The sequence below is a fragment of the Panthera tigris genome, chromosome B4 (assembly GCF_018350195.1).
Source record: "Panthera tigris isolate Pti1 chromosome B4, P.tigris_Pti1_mat1.1, whole genome shotgun sequence".
Classification (NCBI taxonomy): Eukaryota; Metazoa; Chordata; class Mammalia; order Carnivora; family Felidae; genus Panthera; species Panthera tigris.
In genome coordinates this window covers 119,315,033-119,335,511 of record NC_056666.1, presented here as the reverse complement: position 1 = coordinate 119,335,511, position 20,479 = coordinate 119,315,033, and the positions used below count along the sequence as shown (strand labels likewise).

Below are 20,479 nucleotides of genomic sequence, written 5' to 3'. Positions count from 1 at the left end.
CCTGAGCTGAAATCAAGTTGGGCACTTAACTGACTGAGCTACCAAGGTGCCCCAGGATTTGTTAATTTTAACTAGTTCAAGGTATCAGTGTTTTTCTTTGTGGTTAGTGTTTTTTGTGTCCAATTTACGACTTTTTGCCTGCATCAAGGTTATGAGTTATTTCTTTATGTTAACTATCAGAAGTTTTATTATTCTTTCACAGTTAGATCTATTATTTATTAGGAATTGATTTTAGAAATGATGTGAGGTATATGTCAGTTTTCATTCTCCATATTGATACTCAGTTGAACCAGTACCACTTTTTGAAAAGATTATTCTTTTTCTACCACTCTACAGTGACACTTATAAAATACATATGTTCTGTTCCATTGGTCCATGTATTTATTCTCGTATAAATATCACACTATTTTTTTTCTTTCTCTAAGTTTTTGTTTAAATTCCAGTTACCATACAATGTACTATTAGTTTCAGGTGTACAATTTAGTGATTCATCACTTACATACAACATACAGTGTGCTCATCACAACACGCGCCTCCTTAGTACCCATCACCTGTTTAACCCATCACCCTACCCACCTTCCTTCGAGTAACCCTCAGTTTGTTCTTTATAGTTAAGAGTCTGTGTTATGGTCTGCCTCTCTCTTTTTTCCTTACTACGTGATGTGACGTGTGTGTGTGTGTGTGTGTGTGTGTGTGTGTGTGTGTGTAGAGAGAGAGAGTATTACTCAGTCACAAAATAGAATGAAATCTTGCCATTTGCAATGATGTGGATGAAGTTACAAAGTATGCTGAGCAATATCATACTATTTTAACTACTATTATCTTGATGTCTGATGGTGTGCCTCTTCACATCTTCTCAAGATTCTTTTGATTTTTTTTCTTTAAAAAAATTTTTTTTAATCTTTATTTTTGAGAGAGAGACAGACAGACAGAGTGCGAATGGGGGAGAAACAGAGAGGGAAACACAGAATCCTAAGCAGGCTCCAGGCTCTGAGCTGTCAGAACAGAGCCTGACATGGAACTCAAACTCACTAACCACAAATTCATGACCTGAGCCAAAGTTCAGTGCTTAACTGACTGAACCACCCAGGTGCCCCATTTTTATTTTTTCTTATATTAATTTTAGAATTAGCTTGTCAATTTCTACAAAAAATCTACTTGAGATTTTTATTGAAATTGCATTGACTCTGTAGAACAATATTGGGAAGTGGACATATTTTCAATATTTCCTCCATTAGGATGGTATATCTCTCCATTTATTTAGGTCTCCTTAAAATTTTTTTTCAGTTTTATTGAGATATGATTGACAAATATATTTTTACGTTGTCCACGTGATTTTTTATTTTTTTATTTTTATTTTTGATGTCTTTTTTTTTCAATATATGAAATTTATTGTCAGATTGGTTTCCATACAACACTCAGTGCTCATCCCAAAAGGTGCCCTCCTCAATACCCATCACCCACCACCCCTCCCTCTCACCACCCATCAACCCTCAGTTTGTTCTCAGTTTTTAAGAGTCTCTTATGCTTTGGCTCTCTCCCACTCTAACCTCCTTTTTTTTTCCCCTTCCCCCATGGGTTTCTGTTAAGTTTCTCAGGATCCACATAAGAGTGAAACCATATGGTATCTGTCTTTGTCTGTATGGCTTATTTCACTTAGCATCACACTCTCCAGTTCCATCCACGTTGCTACAAAGGGCCATATTTCATTCTTTCTCATTGCCACGTAGTACTCCATTGTGTATATAAACCACAATTTCTTTATCCATTCATCAGTTGATGGCCATTTAGAATCTTTCCACAATTTGTCTATTGTTGAGAGTGCTGCTATAAATATTGGGGTACAAGTGCCCCTGTGCATCAGCACTCCTGTATCCCTTGGGTAAATTCCTAGCAGTGCTATTGCTGGGTCATAGGGTAGGTCTATTTTTAATTTTTGAGGAACCTCCAGACTGTTTTCCAGAGTGGCTGCACCAATTTGCATTCCCACCAACAGTGCCAGAGGGTTCCCGTTTCTCCACATCCTCTCCAGCATCTATAGTCTCCTGATTTGTTCATTTTGGCCACTCTGACTGGCGTGAGGTGATATCTGAGTGTGGTTTTGATTTGTATTTCCCTGATGAGAAGCGACGTTGAGCATCTTTTCATGTGCCTGTTGGCCATCCGGATGTCTTCTTTAGAGAAGTGTCTATTCATGTTTTCTGCCCATTTCTTCACTGGGTTATTTGTTTTTCGGGTGTGGAGTTTGGTAAGCTCTTTACAGATTCTGGATACTAGCCCTTTGTCCGATATGTCGTTTGCAAATATCTTTTCCCATTCTGTTGGTTGCCTTTTAGTTCTGTTGGTTGTTTCCTTTGCTGTGCAGAAGCTTTTTATCTTCATAAGGTCCCAGTAGTTCATTTTTGCTTTTAATTCCCTTGCCTTTGGGGATGTGTCAAGTAAGAGATTGCTATGGCTGAGGTCAGAGAGGTCTTTTCCTGCTTTCTCCTCTAGGGTTTTGATGGTTTCCTGTCTCACATTCAGGTCCTTTATCCATTTTGAGTTTATTTTTGTGAATGGTGTGAGAAAGTGGTCTAGTTTTAATCTTCTGCATGTTGCTGTCCAGTTCTCCCAGCACCATTTGTTAAAGGGACTGTCTTTTTTCCATTGGATGTTCTTTCCTGCTTTGTCAAAGATGAGTTGGCCATACGTTTGTGGGTCTAGTTCTGGGGTTTCTATTCTATTCCATTGGTCCATGTGTCTGTTTTTGTGCCAATACCATGCTGTCTTGATGATGACAGGTTTGTAGTAGAGGCTAAAGTCTGGGATTGTGATGCCTCCTGCTTTGGTCTTCTTCTTCAAAATTACTTTGGCTATTCGGGGCCTTTTGTGGTTCCATATGAATTTTAGGATTGCTTGTTCTAGTTTCGAGAAGAATGCTGGTGCAATTTTGATTGGGATTGCATTGAATGTGTAGATAGCTTTGGGTAGTATTGACATTTTGACAATATTTATTCTTCTAATCCATGAGCATGGAATGTTTTTCCATTTCTTTATATCTTCTTCAATTTTCTTCATAAGCTTTCTGTAGTTTTCAGCATACAGATCTTGTACATCTTTGGTTAGATTTATCCCTAGGTATTTTATGCTTCTTGGTGCCATTGTGAATGGGATCAGTTTATTTGTCTTTCTGTTGCTTCATTATGAGTGTATAAGAATGCAACTGATTTCTGTACATTGATTTTGTATCCTGCAACTTTGCTGAATTCATGTATCAGTTCTAGCAGACTTTCGGTGGAGTCTATTGGATTTTCCATGTATAATATCATGTCATCTGCAAAAAGTGAAAGCTTGACTTCATCTTTGCCAATTTTGATGCCTTTGATTTTCCTTTTGTTGTCTGATTGCTGATGCTAGAACTTCCAACACTATGTTAAACAACAGCGGTGAGAGTGTCCACGTGATTTTTTGGAAGATGTACATGTGATTGCAATATACATATACATAAATATTTAAAATAATGTTTTATAGTGTTCTCTGCAGAGCTATTACTCATATTTCATTAGTTTTATTATGAAGTGTTTTATAGATATATATTTTAAAGTTTTTATTTATTTATTTTGAGAGAGATAATGTGTGTGCATAGGCACACGGGGTAGGGGCAGAGAGAGAAGGAAAGAGAGAGAATCTCAAGTAGTTGGTGTGAAGCCCAGTGTGGGGTTCAAACTCACAAGCTGTGAGATCGTAACCTGAGCTGAAATCAAGAGTCAAATGCTTACCTGACTGAGCCACCCAGGTGCACCCTAGTATTTTAGCTTTTTGATGTTATTATAAATGGTACCATTTAAAAACTTCTATTTTTTTTTGCCGCTGCTGCTACTGTATAAAACCAATTGCTTTTTAATTTTGATCTCAAATCCAATGATTTTACTATATTTACTTATTAATTCTAGTAATTTATCTTTATATTCTTTTGGATTTTCTACATGATAATAGCAGTTTTATTTCTTACTTTTCATTGCTTATATCTTTTATTTCCTTTTCTTTCTTGTTGCATTGACTATGACTTCCAATAAAGAGCAGTGATGTTAGTGGCATCTTTATTTGGTTTCCATTCTCAAGAAGAAAGTTTTCATTCTTTCACAATTAAATATGATGATTGCTGTAGATTTTTATTTTTTATTTATTTTTGTAGTAGAATGTGCATACAGGAAGTATGCATCGCACATTTGTACAACTCAATTAATTATAAACTTATGAACTTTATTTTTGTAGTAAAATGTGCATACAGGAAGTATGCATATCACATTTGTACGACTCAATTAATTCTTATAAACTTATGAACACATTTGTATCATAAGCACTCAGATCAAGAAATCAGCCCCTGAAATTCTTCCCTTAATTATTTGCATTTACTAGCTCCAAAGGATTACCACTCTCCTGATTTCTCAATCCCATAACTTTTTTAAAGTAGAACCTCTTTAATCAGTCTAAGACAGTTCCATTTTCTTACTAGTTTGCTAGTTTTTTTTTAAATGATGAATTGGTGTTGAATTATAGAAAGCATTTCCTGCATCTGTTGAGATGATCATATAATTTTTCTTTCTCATGCTGTTCCTGTAGTAATTTATATTGCATTACTAGAATAGACCAAACGTGATGATCCCTTTCATATATTGTAGGATTTGATTTCCTGCTACTCCGTTTAAGAGTTTTACACTCATATTCATGAGTAGGATTTGCCTTTTGTTTTGCTTTCTTGTGATATCCTTGTGCAATTTTGGTACTAATGTTATCCTGGCATCCAAAACCACATTTGGCCTTGTTTCCTATTTTTTCCATTCTGTGAAAGCATAAGTGTACTATTGGTGTTATTTCTTCCTTAAGAATTTGGCAGAATTAAGAGATTCACATAAAAAGTTGTCTCTAGGATGGGTTAGAATGGGGAGAAAATGGAGATAGGGACTTCTATTGGTTTTTGTTATAATTCTGATGTAAGGTGATGATGGCTTTGACTGGGTTGGTGGCATGGGAAGAGAAAGGACAAATAATAGCAATATCAGCATTCTGATTCATATAGCATTTTATAACTCATACATTGCTTTTATTTGATCTTTATAGTGACAGTGAGTAGAAGATTTAAAGAAAGGATGAGTTGAAGAGAACTGTAAGGTTTGGCTTTTAAGTTATTGAGAGATTACAGGTGTCACTGACTTCTGTGGGGATGTCAGCTTCTTTCTTTTTTTCCTCTTGTTTAAGAAGGATTACTGAAAATGTGTATTTATTAACTTCTTCCTTGAACCACATTTCAATGAAAGAAGAAATATAAAAACAAAAATAACTCAGTGATGATGCTGGAAATCAAGAAGAATGGTCTAAGGAGACCATAATTTCCTTATTTGTAAAATGATAGGCTTAGATTAGGTGATTACTATATTTTTCAGATTTCTAAACTTCTGTTAATTATACAGGCTAATTTACAAATTCACATCTTCTTATGGTAATTTATTTCATAGAAGAGACCTGGGAGACTAAATACTAGTATCATACCTTTAACTATTTTTTAAACATTACTCTTAACACAGTACTACACTTTTGGGAAAAGGCAATGGAATAAGGAGCAATGGTGTTGAAAATGCTCAGAAAAAAATCAACTTTTCAGCCAGAATATGAGCCACGTAAATTACCTTACTGCTTGGGGCAACAATTAAACAAATCAATGCAGTTAATCTTAATACAGTAAATCTTGGCTCAAATGTGAGGAAAATTGAGTAGTGGGGGACTGTGGCAGGGAATACAGTGAATTCTGATAAAAATAAGGAAGAATAGGTAAGGAAAAAAATGCTCCTCTTAAGTTTTATATTTCAATAAACATATGCTTGGTACTTTTCTAATAGATTCATAAAAACTATTATAGTAAAAAGTATTATAGTACAGGTTATTTTTTATTTCAAATATTTGCATTTTTCATTTGGGAAGACAAGGCACAAAGGCAAATGGCTTCAATTCCACATCAAGGGTTCTTAGGTTGCCAGCAGGAGAAAGCAACTCTAGCTAAGGAAGCAGGAAAGGAATTTATTGGGAACTTACTGGGCAGTTTACAGAATTAAAAAAAGGGCTGAAAATCAGGCTCAGGGCAGCATTAGGTGTCTAAACAGCAGGATTTTCTCTTCTTCTCAGAGCTCCAGTTCTGGGACTTGATCTTTTCATTTTTTTTTTTTTTTTTTTTTTTTTTAGCATCCTACATTTTTATTTATTTATTTATTTATTTTTAATATATGAAATTTACTGTCAAATTGGTTTCCATTGATCTTTTCATTCTTAAGCCACTCTACTTTAGATCTAAATTTTGGAAGCCATCTCCCTGGTAGAGCTTGGATTATTAGACATCCCTGTTTAAGTGATAAGAACAGCATATTGATTTATAGACCCTTAAAGAATACATACAATAGAGAAGGGAGAGTTCTCTGAAATGTAATGGAGTGCTGTTACCAAAAGAAGGAATAAATTAATTTTAGGCAACCAGAGCCCCACAAATGTTTACTATGTAGTCCAAATTGAGGCATAGTTCTAAGTAAAATAACTCCTAATTTAGATGGAATAAAGCCCTCTCCCCACCACCACCAAAACAAACAAACAAACAAACAAACAAACAAACAAAAACCTTTCTTTTTTGGAGGATTTCTAAGCTACTTTCTGCTTGCCTACTTTTCCAGCTTCTATTTAAAAAAAAATTTTTTTTAAGTTTATTTATTTATTTTGAGAGACAGAGAGAGAGAGAGCAAGGAAGCATGTGCAAGCAGGAGGAGAGGCAGAGAGAGAGGAGAGAGAGAATTCCAAGCACTCTCACTGTGAGTGTAGGACCTGAGGTGGGGCTTGATCTTATGAACCAGGTGATCATGACCTGAACCGAAATCAAGAATCAGATGCTTAACTGACTGAGCCACCCACGTTCCCTTCTCAGCTTCTATTGAGTAAGTAGATGACTTTATAAGTTTGCTTTATGTCAAGCCCTTTCCCCCTGCTTCTTACTTTTCTTCAGAGGTATGGTCATATGTAAACAGATTTCCAAAACCTGTGACTTGCCGCTTTCACTTGGCTGCTAAGCATTTATAGCTGCTAGGATTCCTCAACTACTCTTTTCCACACTGTCCAGGATGTCTTGGCACTGACTGTTCTGGAACTAAGACCAAGAGTGCTGGACTTCCTCAAACACTGTATATATAACTCATTCCCCCCCCCCCCCCCCAAGGTCATTTTTCATATACAGACTTGGATAAAGGTCAGTTAGGAGTACAGGAGGGCAATCCATAAAGGATGCTGGGGGTAGAATAGAAACATGGCACTAGGTAGCTCAGTTTGCTGTAATGTGAAAAATCTAAATTTGTCCCCTTTCCCACTGAAGTAGATCGTATCTTGGAGTGGAAAAATTATTACAATTGGGCAATACCCTTCCACTATGTGAAGTAAGTTTTGAATTTTATTTAAAGAATACAGGTTTGAAAGGGAAATCAATTACTTACCTGTGTAAGACACTCATGTACCTATTTGGCTCAGTTTCTCACACTAACTACTCATTAACACAGATGCTCCTTGTCTTAAATTGGGGGCACAGTGTGGTGGTGTGGGAGAGTGGAAAGATCACTAGGCAAAGTGTCAAAAGGTAGAGGCTGTGGGCTTAGCCTTAGTTATCTCTACAAATTCCAAAATTGGAGAAGAGGAGTAGAGGAAAGCTGTAGTTGCTCTCTATAGTTGCTCAGGACCTAGGCAGGTTAGAGCCAACTTCTTAGTGTCTTGAGTGCAGTCTTCTGCTTTGGGAAGTAGTGATGATATCTAAGGATGGAGACTTTCCTATTTGTAGGACACTGTCTCAGGCTTTTAAAATATATCATCTAAATCACCTGGCAAGTCTCCAAGGGAGATGATGTTACTCTCATTTCATTTCACAGGGCAGGAAGCTGTCCACAACTGAAGAACTTGTCACATGGCCAGTAATTGCAAAATCTAAATTTAAACCCCAGTCCTATCTAACTCCAAAGCCCATGCTCCTTCTTTCTTTAAGAATTTTATAATCTATATAAGATCTGTTATTCATCTTTGTATCCAGTGTCTAATTCAGTATCTATCCCAGAGTAAGCTAGGAGCAAAGATAAGTGAATGTGAGCAAAGGCACAAGGTATGCATGCTCAGGTATATTCTACTTAATGATATATAGGCCAGTGTTTTGAACAAGGAGTATGTGAAGGAGGGTTGTGATGTTATTTTGAAAGTTAGATTGAGGTGGGATCATGAAATCCTTTGATGATTAGGTCAAAGGATTTAAAATATTTTCAACAGTCATTGTGAAACCCCTGGAGATTTTTTTTTCATAGGAAAAATGTCAAGGGGTAGCACTGTGTTTTCCAGTGTCAGGAAAAATGAGCTGGATTTTGGGGATGTTGAGATAGAGGTTCTAAGGAGGTCATTGGCAGGGCCTAGAAATACATGATTGGCTTTGGAGAGAGGTCAAGGATTGACAAAGAAATTTGAGAGGCACCCACAGAGAAAACCAGAAAAAGAAAAAAAATCACTAACCAGTCTATATATGAATGAGTGAATAAATGGCACAGCCCACAAGAAATACGGTGTTAAGTGTTAGTTCCTAACAAGGTTTGCATCTCCATTCCTTGTGACATCTGGGTGTAGGGATAGAGAATTCTGTACCATACTGTTCTTTCCATCTGGTCTAGGAATACTGGGTGAGCTCTCTGGAGACATCTGCTAAGGGAGATGAATCCAGTTTTTCTTTCTCATGTTGGCTTCTCTACCTTTACATTTTCTCTCTTTCATTCCCTTTCTCCCCTACTGGATTCTATTTTCTCACACTTATTGCTGCAGTAAAAATGTTTGGTGGCATAGTGTGAGGGAAAAATAGAATGGACTATATAGCACTTGGATGTTGAGTGGGAAGATGAAAGCAGTGTATGAGATTAATTTGTTATTCTGTATTAAAATCCTACTATTTCCCTAAACTTGAATGGTACTGTGTATATTTGATAACTGAATAGCATTCATAGTATTTAGCTGCATTAAGCAAAGTCATATGAACAAGCTAGGCTACTTAGCATTATAGAAAATTTGAGACAATTTTTAGGACCTATTTGCCTTGGCTGAATAATGGCACTCTTGTTCAGATGACTGTTAGATAAAAAGAAAAATATTTTATAGCATATGAACTGGATTCTTTAGCTGTCTTAAGTCTACCTTTGTGCTCTTTCTTATTGTCGATATTATATAAATAACACGGATGTTCTGCTTTAAATGTACCTTAGAAAAAAGTTCGGTGCCAGGTTTGACTATGGAGAGTCTGTCATGTTTTTCCACTCTGAAACTTACTCTGTGGTTTTTTTTTTTTAATACCCTTTTACAAATACAGTCCTGAAATGCTTTGTTTCCTTTTTTATGCATAAGAGCATGCTCATTGGAAGCATATTGTGTGTGAAGATTGTCAGTTGTTCAAACTTGTGCACTGATGGTGAGCTGAAAATCTTTTTTAGCCTTCTTCTTTGTAAAAATGATTTTTACAACACCACTCCACAAATATTCAGTGTTAACAGTAAAATTACTTCTAGAGCTATTAAAAAGAAGAATAAGAAAAACCCTATGTTAAAAATGAATAGTGCATTTATTTTAATCTTTGGCTTCACTCCTCCACCAGCTTCCTATTTGGCTACTTAAAAGGGTGCAGTAAAATTCCCCAAAAGTGTTAATATTTATTTCTGGAACTGCTCCAGGAGCATGTCAAAAGAATTTTGAAAAGAACATTCACTTAGGTATAACAGCTTTGGAATACATAATAAGATATATTAGTATGCTTTTAAAAGGATCATGGGTAGAGCATGAAGAATATGAAAGTGTATGAACCCCTTTATTGTTGTTCATGATTAAACCAAAATTGTTTGCATGTGAACAGATTTAATTGTTTACAAAATCTGCATAACACTATCAACAGAATGAGATGATTTGGGGGCGGGTGGGAGGCATAAGAGCTTTTAGCCTGATTATGATTCATAGATGTTCATCTAATAAATTGCTTTTCCTGAATCTGAAAGAAAAATAGCAATGAGAACAATTAGGTACTTATAGGCAACTAAAAATAATTCTATTGATTCCATATTTTTAATTATGAGTTAATCTGGGTTAGAAGAGTGACAAGACTTAGAAAATGAATAAGGTGTCCTTAGATTCTTTAGGAGGGTCAGTGACAGGGTAACTAGATATCTCTTTTTAAAGAAATTGCTCTAAAGAATTGCTTTAAAGAAATTTGATTTATTATATAAAGGATTTTTTTAAACGTTGATTTTCTTCCTTAAGTGATTATATGAAACTAGGAAAGAGATCAACATAATCATTCTCTCTCTAAAAATTGTATTTGTTGTTATTTTACAGTTTATAACAATACCTCTATTTTCAGTTTCTCTTACAGGTTTCACTCTACACTGGTCAGATATGAATGGGTTTTTGACAATATGTATGGTTGTGTTTAGTGAATGTGCCTAACTATTGTGGTAGTCTTATTGCTCTACCAGTCCCATCACACATAGTTTTGAAGCCATTCTCCGTGTGTCCTCCAGAGAACTCTTTCTTTCTAGTACATAAATTTGATCATATCAGTAGACTATTTAAGATTCTTGACTTTCATGACCCCAGCCTTCTCACAGAGTCTTCCCTATGTATGTATGTCAGCAACCTTATACCTCCCTCTACTCTACCTGGAAAATAGTTTTGTTTTGTTTTGTTTTGTTTTGTTTTGTTTTGTTTTGTTTTGTTTTGTTTTTGTCTTTAGGACAAAAAACACTTAAGCACTCATGTCCTTTTTTATGAAACCTTCTCCAGACTTTTGACAGGCTGATTGGTCCTATGTTTTTTGTCTTTTGTGTTTTCAACTGTATACGAAATAGAATTTTATCATAACACCTATGACACTTTTTTGGTGTCCATGTTTGTGTTCCTCTTCTAAACTCCAAAGAGGAAATCCCAATAAATATTAACCTTGGGGATTCAGGAACAAGAAATCATAATTCCTAGAAATTCTTGGGAATTCTTAAATCATAAGCTGTTCTTAAAATATTTCTAGCAGTCTTTATATCCTGTATTCATTATTATGAATATCTAAAATTTTGTATACTATATGAAAAATGTTAAGTTTAGTAGTATCAATAAAGAACTGCAGCCTCCAATGAATATTCAAACCCTAGAAAACACCAGTGAATAGTTAGTGGGTTTTTTCAAATAACATGACATTCAGACTTCCTACCTAGTAAAACTGAGACCACACAGAATCATGTGGCAAATGGCTAATGTAAGGACTTACTTTGCTTCCAAAACTCATAGGATTTGTATAAATTATATTATGCATATAAACACGTTAATATTTATTTTATTTTCAAGAGTGGTTCACTTTTAGCAGCAGACGGGGCCATGAACAGACACATAACTTGATGACAGCGACAAATAAGACTGACCAATTAATTAAATCATGACCATCTTTCTTTTATGTTTGCCTGCCCTGGTTCTTAGCAATGTTGACCTGAACCCTCTACTCCTTGTGTTGTGTCAGCACTTCCTACTCTTGCTGCTACCTTGATGTGTGTATATTCCTTTAACCAGTGATGTCTCCATGTTGTTAAGCTTTAATTCTCACAGCAGATTGTAATACTTTTCCTAGTTCTGATTTTCTCTATTTCTTGACTGATTTTTTTTGGGGGGGATGGGGGATTTGGAATTCAGAAAAATAATAAATTTTCTGAAAAATGCTGGAAACTCATTCTTGTATGGAAACAATCTCCAATGCCTAGTATATCAGACATTCAGTAAAATATTTTGAGATATTTCTTAAGTGAATATTACTTTGTAGTCCAAAAGCATCTAACATAGTATCTGGTACATAGAGATACTTACAATATTTTAATGATTGTATCTGTAGTTCTTTTGAATCAGGGTCATGATAAAGTCGGGCATCAGAGTTTAGATTTGGTAATTGCCACCAGAAATTCCAGGTTATCTTTTATTATTTAGGTGTCTTGGGAGTCGATAATCCTTTATTTACCTAAATTCAAAGAGAAAACTCATAAGATGTTTAAAACTCACCAAAAACTTTGTGTAATATGCTTTTGTAGAACTCTCTTTTATAGAGTTTGTTTCTATGGCCATTAATTATTTGATTATTTGCTTGATGTTTGAATTTTTTTTTAATTTTTTAAGGTTTTTATTTTGAGAGAGACAGTGAGAATGTGAGGAGGGGAGGGACAGAGAGAGAGGGATTCCCAAGCAGGCTCCACACTGCCAATGCAGAACCCAGTGTGGGGCTTGAACCCACAAAACTGTGAGATCATGACCTGAGCTGAAACTGAGTGTCAGACGCTTAACAAACTGAGCCACCCAGGTGCCCCTCTTGATGTTTGACTTCTTGATTGAGCTACCTGAGGGCAGGGATTATTTCTTTTGTATTCACAGGTGTGATCTTAGAAGGTACTGGTTAACCACAGTATATGCATGGAATAGGCAGTTTATTTAGTATTTATTGTATGCATAAGTGAATGAAGAGGATGGCAATGTGAATGAAGAATAATACCCCAGATGTGAGCCTCTTTTACTGAGATCCCTGAGAGATTCTGAAGAACACAGTTTGAAAACCACTACTATATTCCTTGATACAGGCTGAATAAATATGTCACATGGTCTTGCAAAAGATTTTCTCTCTGAAGGACTGGTATACCTTTTACCCTGTCTGTTTTAGTAACATGTGTTGTTATAAGAAATAGTGCATTATTAATATTGTCATTGATCCTATTATTTACTTCCTTGTGACCTCTTTAGAAAGAGCGTTTCACCCCTTTCAACTTACTGAATAGTTTTTGCTTAAATATTGATCCAAGGATATCATGATACAATGTTCTTCTAAATTCTGAAGGTTAAAAAAATTCCTTATTTAGATTTTTAGTATCTCCTCCTTGTTTAGTGTAACTAGTTTTGTGGGATGGAATAGTAGATATATTAATACTTGGGATGTTTTACTTATGTCCTGATTTCATCATGGTATCAAGTGGGGGTAGGGTGAAGGCAGAAAACTTAATTTGGAAAAGTTGAACCAAAGGCGGTTAAATGCCAGAAAAAGGCATCTAATCTTCTGAATAGATATTTTAGATAAGAATTCCCTGAACATGTTATTGTTGAGACTTTCCTCAACTTGTTTTCTCTGTTTCTAACACTGAAGACCAAGCTAACATACTAGTTTTCTGTATTCTGATGATTCCTGGGGTATCAGATGATCAAGATAAAAAAATCCAGTTCAGTTCCATACGGGACTAGTTTCTGGAGCTGGAAAATGTAGAGGTGGAAAGCAGCTACTCAGTCAGAATATGTGGTTGTTGTCATGGAAAACTAAAATTTATGCTTAGAGTGAAAATGTAGATGTTTCATTAGTACAGATTTTTATGGAAAGTCAAACAAAAAAGAACTAGAACGGAAGAGCATATTATCAGATCTTTGGTACTGTTTAATTTTGATTGGATTTTTATCAGGTGTTTTTTATTTCTTTTAGTTGTGGGGAACTTGATCTAGTATTTATATTTGTGGCTGATTTAGAGTATATTGAGCTGGCTAAGAAGAATTTTCCCCATATGTATTTGTCAAAAGCAAATAAAGCTATCAGTTTTGAACTTGACAACACAGTCTTCACTGAAAAAGAGCAATCAAACACATTTAATCTATTCATACAAACTGAATTCTATCCCTTGAGTCACTTAACATAATTAGGATATTTCTGCTTAGGATTGTAAAATGCTTCCACTATTTTGTAAGGATTTAAAAAGGAAGACAAAGGAGTGGCTCAGTCAGTGAAGCGTCTGACTCCTGGTTTTGGCTCAGGTCATGATCAGGGTTTTGTGAGTTCAAGCCTGGTGCAGGGCTCTGTGCTGGCAGCACAGAGCCTGCTTGGGATCATCTCTCTCCTTCTCTCTCTGCCCATCCCCCACTCACACTGTCTCTGTCTCTTTCAAAATAAATAACCATAAAAAAGGGAAGACAAAAATACCTATTTATAAAAACCTAGAATTATTGATGTCTTTTGTGTATTGAAAATTTGAGTTAGATGATAGAGAATTTGGTTTACTTTGAAGTTATACATTTAAAATAAATGCTATAGCATGAAGATGGGACTTTCAAGTTACTAGGGGACTTAAGATAAATTTTAGAGAAAAGAAAGAGTTTATAAGAATAACTCCCAAGATAAGTGGTATTTTTTAATCTATATTTTTATATTGAGGGGAGGGAGTAGAAAAGAAAACCCCTATACTAGGCCCTACTAAGTGGCAGCTTCTTGTTCCATAGGATTAAGCAGTCTACATATTTAATGCAATCCCTATCAAAACCCCAACAGCATTTTTCACAGAACTAGAACAAACAATCCTAAAGTGGATATGGAACCACAAAAGACCCCGAAAAGCCAAAGCAATCTTGAAAAATAAAAGCAAAGCTGGAGAAATCACAATCCCAGATTTTAAGATATACTACAAAGCTGTAGTGATCAAAGCAGTATGGTACTGGCACAAAAATAGACACATAGATCAGTAGAACAGAATAGAAAATCCTAAAATCATGATTAGGTGGTCAGTTAATCTTCAACAAGACAAAAATATGCAGTGGGAAAAAGTCTCTTCAACAAATTGTGCTGGGAAAACTGGACAGCTACATGCAAACTAATGAAACTGGATCACTTTCTATCACTTTCTTACACCATACAGAAAAATAAACTCAAAATGAATTCAAGACCTAAATGTGAGACATGAAACAATAAAAATTCTAGAAGAGAGCACAGGCAGTAATTTTTCTGACATTGGCCATAGCAACATATTTCTAGATATGTCTCTTGAGGCAAGGGAAACAAAAGCAAAAATAAACTATTGGGACTACATCAAAGTAAAAAGCTTCTACAGCAAAGGAAACAATCAAGAGGATTAAAACTGGGAAAAAATTTGAAACTGACATATCCAATAAAGGCTTATTTGCTCAAATATTTAAAGCACTGATACAGCCTAACACCCCCCCCCCCAAATAATCTAATTAAAAATGGGCAGAAAACACAAACAGAAATTTCTCCAGAGAAATGGCCATTGAAATGGCCAACAGACACATGAAAAGATGCTCAGCATCGCTCATCATCAGGGAAATGCAGATCAAAACTACAATGTCATATCACCTCACATCTGTCAAAATGGCTAACATGAGCAACACAAGAAACAACAAGTGTTGGTGAGGATGTAGAGAAAAAGTGACCTTTATGTACTGTTGTTGATGGGAATGCAAACTGGTGCAGCCACTGTGGAAAACAGTGTGGAGTTTCCTAAAAAAATTAAAAATAGAAGTATACGATCCAGTGATGCCACTACTGGTTATTTACCCAAAGAATATGAAAACACTAATTTGAAAAGATATATACACCGCTGTGTTTATTGCAGCATTACTTATAATAGCCAAATGATTAAAGCAGCTCAAATGACCATGGATAGATGAATGGATAAATGCTGCAAAAGATATCAACCATATATCATATAACCTTACTGAATCTGTAAGAAACTGTACTTGCAGTGAAACCAGTGAACCTAAATCACTGTTGATAATATGGGTGTCACTTATAACACAATTATTAAGAAATGTTTCTGAAATGTCATAAAGAGGAAATAATACTGTAGCATTAAAGTTCCACATTATTTGATCAAGACTTTAGGGTCAAAGTAAGAAGAGAAAAATGCAAATTATGCTTTGTTAAGGATGAATATAGTTATAACCTAATTCTTGACATCAATAAGAAATACAGGTTTAATGTATTTGTAAAAACAAAAGGACTAATAATAGAAATAAAATGTTAAGGAAAAGTTTTGAGAATGGAATAAAGAAATGAAAAAAGCTTGATTACAAAAACTAAAGAAAGAGTACAAAGAACAGGAAAGGATAATAATGACTAGGTAAAATTCAGTCACAGGAATAATACCAAATGTGAACACATTAAAAGACAAAGCTTTTCAGATTTTAGACCAAAAAAAGCCAACTGCAGTTATGACTGTTTTTAAGAGATGTGGCCAAGATAAAATGACAGAAATAGAAGGAAAAAAATGGATAGTCAACACTATACCAGTTAAATGAAAAGAAAGAGAATGCTTAGGTAGCAATATTAATAGCTAACAAAATTCAAGATGAAGAGCATTATATAACATTAAACTGTAATTTTTTGGTAATAAAATATGTAATCCATAAAGATGATACATCATTCTTTTGCTTAACTGAAAAACGTAACAAAACTTATGAAGCAAATTTAGAAATACAAAGAAAATTTGGTTACAGTTCAATCACAGACTTTCTCTTCCTGTTCTCCACCATGGTGCAGGGTCAAGATGAAAAGGATAACCCCTTGCAGGAACTTTGCATCTGCAAGCTTTGCCTCAACATCTGTGTGGGGGAGAGTGGAGAGAGACTGATCCTGGTGGCTAAGGTGCTGGAGCTGTTTACAAGACAGACCGCTGTGTTTTCCAAACCTAGATGCACTGTTAGGTCCCTTGGCATCAGGAGAAATGAAAAGATTGCCATCCTTCATAGTCTGTGGGGCTAAGGCAGAAGAAATCCTGGAGAAAGGTCTAAGGGTGAGGGAGTTGGCGTTAAGAAAAAGTAACTTCTTCAGTATTGGAAACTTTGGTTTTGGGATCCAGGAACTCATGTCTCTGGGGATCAAATATGACTCAAGAATTGGTATCTATGGCCTGGACTTCTTTGTGGTGCTGAGTAGGCCAGGTTTCAGCATCACAGACTAGAAGCTCAGGACAGGCTGTGTTGGGGCCAAACATAGAATCAGCAAAGAGGAGGCCGTGCACTGGTTCCAGCAGAAGTATGATGGGATGATGGGATCATCCTTCTTGGCAAATAAATTACTATTTCTATATAAAACATCAGTAAAAACTTTTCAGTGAAATGTGGAAAAAAAAAGTTCAACCACAGTGATATACTGTGTATGGTAACATTTCTTAGATTATGATGATGAAGTAGAAAAACTAAGGGTATAGATAGTATGAATTATGCAATTAGTAGTTTTAAAAATATACATCTCACCTTTAAGAACAGAGAATATACTTTTTAGTGCTTATGTAACAGAAGAAAATTACATACTCGTTTTTAAAGAACATCTAAATAAATTTGAAGTTGAATAATTATTCTCTCTGACTATAATGTGGTAAAACTATAAACACATCATTAAGAGACAACAAATTTAAGCACTTATAAGTTTAAAAGCAAGCACTAATTTTCAGGGTGAAAAGGAAATCAAAAGTGAATTTTATAAAGTATATATATAATAATTGAAATTAAAATATGACTTGTCAAAACCTAAGTGATATGGACAAAACCTTACTCAGTAGAAAAGTGATAGCCTGTTATGCTTTTGCTTTCAAATAGGAAAGAATAAAATAAGCATTCAACTAAAGAGCTAGAAGAATACAACAATATAATTGTTATAATTGTATGATGAATTGTTATAGTTAAGAACAGAAGGTAATATGTTAGTAAACAAGTACATGAATAAATAACTCATCTGGTAGGTGTTTGATAAAAATCAAGTTAACTGGGGGTGCCTGGGTGGCTTAGTTGGTTAAGTGCCCAACTTCAGCTCAAGTCATGATCTCACAGCTCATGAGGTTGAGCCCCACATCAGGCTCTGTGCTGACAGCTCAAAGCCTGGAGTCTGTTTCCGATTCTGTGTCTCCCTCTCTCTCTGCCCTTCTCCTGCTCATGCTCTCTGTCTCTCTCTCAAAAATAAATAAACATTAAAAAAATTTAAAAAATCAAGTTAACTGTATCTTTGAATATGACAATAAAATAGACCCACCTAGGCATATGAAAGAAAAAATAATACAGAACATTAGGAATGAAAATGGTGGTAGAATTGCAAATATAGAAGATAAAAAATATAAAAATATGTAGTTTTTATTCAGTAAGAAAACATAAGTGGAAATAATTAACTTCTTAAAAAATGTCAATTATGGAATTGATGCATGTCAAGGTTGACTGTATTGATAGATCAGTAACCATTGAACACATTGGAAATTTTAAGGATTTACTCTACAGAAGTGCTAGTACTAGATTATTTTACATGTGTGTTCTTTTAAATTTTCAGGTAACAGACAATTTAGTTTCTGTTGGTTGATTAGAAAAAGACAGAAAACTCTTCAGTTTACCTAACTCTCATATCAAATTGAAATGAGATAAGAAAACTGGAGACCAATTTTACATATGAATGAGGATGCAAAATCCTAAATTACAAATAGCAATCCAGTATCATGTTAAATATATATATATATATATATATACCATAGGGAGACAAATTTAATTCTAGGAGTGTAAAGATGATTCTTACCAGGAATAAATATGTTAATGTATTAAAAGGGAAAGCCTATATAATCATCCTGGATTATATCCTAAATAAGTTTAACAAACCATAAGAGTATTCTGGATTACTCTTTATAGAAATAATGACGATTACTCTGTGTCATGCACTGAGTAAGCACTTTACATGGACTGTCTAATGTAACCTTCCTAAAAACCCTATGAAGTAGCTAGTACTGGTATGTTCATTTTATAGATAAGGAAACTGAGGCACAGCATGGTTACATAATCTTACCAAGGTCATGCAGTTAGAGATGGAACGAGCATTTGAACTTTGACAGTTTGAATCATGAATCTGTTTTTATCCATTATGTTAAAAAAATTGTTTTTAATGTTTATTCATTTTTGAGAGAGACAGAGACAGAACGCGAGTGGGTTAGGGGCAGAGAGAGAGGGAGACAAGAATCCGTAGCTCCAGGCTCCAAGCTGTCAGCACAGAGCCTGACACAGGGCTCGAACCCATGAGCTGTGAGATCATGACCTGAGCTGAAGTCAGATGCTCAACTGACTGAGCCACCCAGGCACCCCTACCCATTATGTTATTCATTGTCTTTTTGTTCATTACTGAAAGAACAAAAGCTTCTTTTAATGTGGCAAAAAGATATCCATGAGAATCCAACAGCAAAGGTCATACCAAATGGTGAAACCCTACCAGAGAGGCCATAAAATTCATCAGTACGACAAGAATTACCTCTCATTATTTTAGTGGTTCTTGTCAATGCTGTTTTTTAAGGGGAAAAAAATTCAGGATAAGGTCAGCTGATTAACAGTTCCATCTGCAACCTGAAATCCTCCTTGCCATGAAACATAACATACTCACATACTCCAGGGATTAAGGTGTAGATATCTTTGGGATACCATTGTTCTGCCTAGCACAGTATCTTTGGAAATATTGTTACCTAAGAAGAGAATGAGAATAAGAACAATTTCTACCAAAATCAGTGTTTGCATAATAGTGAAAGATTAATCTGCCTGTGAGTTGGTTTATTTTTCAAGAATTATACTCATAGAAGAGAAGATGAGGGTGGGAGAATAATGTTTTATACTCTGAGACCCAGTGACAAAGTTGAAGCTGTGTTGAAATAGATGTTCTAGTTTTCTTCTCATATTTTCTTAACTCTGTGGTTCTCTGTATGGTTACAGATTCTTATATTCTAAAATACTGTCTTGTGGCATATACTATATATATAGTAGAGAGATCATAAATTGTGTGATTATAACTCAAGGAGTTATTTCTGCTCACAGTTGGCCAGTTCTGGTTTGCTGTGTGACTATGTTATTGCAATTTGCATCAAGTGATTCAGGGTGCATATTATTCATTAGAAAATATTTGGTTAGTGTAATTTTAGCTATAGTGTTCCCTATGTAAACTCACTTATGTAAAATGTGCATTTATGGTCTCCATTGTGACTAGGTAGTAGGTCTATTGCATAGCTTTACTTACAAGATGAGAAATTGTTACATTTTCTGTGACTGAATCAAATAGGCATTTATTTATCACAAAGTCAGTGTTTTCAGTTACTTTTAGAAAGCATTTTAAATTATCAGAGTTAATCTTAAAATTTCCACATGTGGCTATCAAGCACTTGTAATATGGCTAGTCCTAATTGCAATGTGCCATAAATATAAAATAAACACTGATGTTGAAAACATTACCAGAAGGAATTTAAAAATACCTCAATAATTTTATATTGATTATGTGTTTAAATGATAGTATTTTGGATATAGTAGATTAAATCAAATATATTAAAACTAATTTCACTCTTTTTGCTTTTTTATTGTGGCTATTAAAACCTTTAAATTTACATGTATATTCACATTATTCTAGATCCATTTGGTCCACATGAGACACTTCTAATGATAATAGAAGCTCATGATAATAAACTTACATCATCACTATAGGGATAAGAACTTAACTTACAGTACTACACTCAAAAGCATGTGTACGTCTTTGCAGTTCATCCAAAAATGGAAACAAACTATTCAGATACAAATTTCAAAGAAGAGGGACTTTGTTTTGCATTGCATGAAA

At 34.9% G+C, this 20,479-nt stretch overlaps 1 protein-coding gene and 1 pseudogene across 9 annotated transcripts in view; both read left to right on the top strand.

The window, feature by feature from the left end:
* ANKS1B (ankyrin repeat and sterile alpha motif domain containing 1B) overlaps positions 1-20,479 on the top strand; it is a 1,065,991-nt gene that overhangs the window by 119,981 nt on the left and 925,531 nt on the right. The gene's annotated exons all lie outside the window — the stretch shown is intronic.
* On the top strand, positions 16,394-16,979 carry LOC102959684 (annotated as a pseudogene).